Genomic DNA, 2,353 nt, shown 5'->3' on the forward strand with positions numbered 1-2,353 from the left:
TGTGAGATGAGCCAAGCACCGGGTCGTGGGGCAGAGCTCAGCCTCCCCTGCCACCAGGGTCACAGAGCCGCCGGATCCCCCCAGACCTATACTTTTGACAGGCAGCACAAGTCTCTGAAGGGAGCCCTCACCTGCAGCAGACCTCATCAAGGTGAGCATTTAGCATCCCCCAAAAGATGGCATGTGCTGGGAGCATCACTGAGCGCAGGATGGACCGAGCCCAGATGAACGCGTAGCTTCTTGGCCTGGCTTTCCATGGGTGTGCTGCACTGTACGAGGTATGACTGGTGGGAGAAAGCTTGGATCCATCTGTCACCTGTCCTGTGGTGCTTCCAGCACCGCCACTGTCTGGGCATAAGTCTAGGTGTCCTATTTTTCGACTGTGGCATTTGCAGAGGAGGGGCACAGTGCTAGAAATTGGTTCTCTCATTTACCAAGTTAGAGAGCAAAGGTGTTTCGGATTGCAAGAGCCAAGCAGGCTCTGGTCTGAAGCACGAGCTGTAGCATACTGCAAGTTAGAAGGCAGCTGGCAGCCAAGAGAGCTGGCAGTCTTATTCAGTACTCCTGCTGAGTGAGGTAGGTGCCGAGCTTTAGAGATTATGCTGGGTAAGACGGAGCCCAGAAGCAGCATTTCAAGTCTTGTCATGATTGCGGCTGATCTCAGTGCAAAGCCAGGGATTTTGGTTGCTAGTGGGGGTGAAGAGGGAAAAGCAGAAGAGCTTCTCCCAGTTGTCCAAAGGCCACTGAGCAACACGAGGGGGACGTGTCCTAGCGCAGCAGCCCTTGGGCTGCACATTGCAGGGGGTGATGGGCTGCTTTCAGCAAGCTGCTGTCAGAACAAGGGAGAGACAGGTGGGCATCTGGCTGTCGCGCAAGGATGCGAGAGGGGCTGGAGGGCCCTCCATCCCAACCCCACAAAGAGTTAAAAGTGAAGCCCTAAGTGCTCACCTGGCTCCACCTGATCTTTCACCATCTATTTGTGTCCAAGTGTGCCCAGCAAACACACACTGAAGTCCCCATGAATGACTGGAGCGCTTCCAGCTGACAGCCGCATCCCTGCTCACCGCCAATGGCAGTGCACCCAGCCTGGGAAGCACTGACATCATTTCTGGCCAATAGCAGCTCCGAAAAGGGATGCAGCAGCAGCCGCTGCTGCCGTCTTGGAGTGAGATAAGTAATATATAGACGGATGGAAATGTGTGTATACACACACCCCATCACTGCACTGGAGACCCGCTCCCTCAGGGCAGTGGTAGCAGTGCACTCCGCCACCCCACTGCACAACCTGGGGCACTTGTCCCATCTTAGAGCACCCAGATGTTCCCAGCCATCATCCCCAGCTGGCCAGACATAATTGCTCCAGAGATGCCACAAAGGAGCACAGACAAGGGGAGAAGAGACCCTGTGGATAGCCAGGACCAGTCCTGCAAAGGGCTTTGAATGCCAGGATAAAGATCTTGAGTCAAGGTTTGCTTCAGTGGGGATTAATGGAGATGTGGCATACCCAAGAGATGGCTTCACTCACCCATGGGGTGGACAGATGGGCTGGTGCTCATTGGGCTGGTGCCCAAAAGAGACCATTTAGATGCCCAGAGTCATTGTGAGACCAGACAGAGGAACAAATGATTTCTTTTCCATATGGATATCAACATCAGTAGGACAGACTGGCTTCAGGGCATACAGACTAAGAGCAAGCCCATAACAACTTGAGGGTTGTTTGTGGTGGAATTTTCTCATTGTGGTCACACAGGATGGACTAACCATTTTCGGGTGGTACCTGGCAGCTGGACTGGTGAGTGCAGCAGTCCTGCACCAGGCAGGCACGCAGACCGGTTCTTGAGTTTGCCATGATGCTGGCTGTCTCTCAGCGAGGATATTTGCACTGAAATACTCCACTGAAGTAGCCCATTGCCAGGTACGGAGGAAGCGGAGAATACCCCTCACACAGTTCTGGGGCTTTCCCCATACACCTGCTCCCAATGGCTTGTTACTCCGTTTCCTCCCAGCTCTGCTTCCCAGGCCCCACAGCTGCTCCGGCAGCCAGAGCAGGGGCGGAAAACTCCCGACGGGGCTGGGATTTCCCTAGCGAGGGTCCCAGCACAGCGTGGGCCACAGGAGAGCAGGAGGGAGAGCAGATGCAGTTGGCGCCCCAAGGTTAGTCAGATGCTATCGGCAGAGGAGCAGGGTGGGGTGTGAATACACCTTGCTCTCCAACATCCTCAGCTGCAACTCCTCCACACCTGGGAGGGGAAAGCAGGAAAGCAGACTGCAAATCACTCCCATTTCATAAGATTACCTTTGCAAGGAGAGAAAGCCAAACGCCAGCCTTTGAAGCTCTCCTTACACCAGGCAG

This window comes from Cariama cristata, unplaced genomic scaffold (assembly GCF_000690535.1).
Source record: "Cariama cristata isolate BGI_N322 unplaced genomic scaffold, ASM69053v1 scaffold24835, whole genome shotgun sequence".
Classification (NCBI taxonomy): domain Eukaryota; kingdom Metazoa; phylum Chordata; class Aves; order Cariamiformes; family Cariamidae; genus Cariama; species Cariama cristata.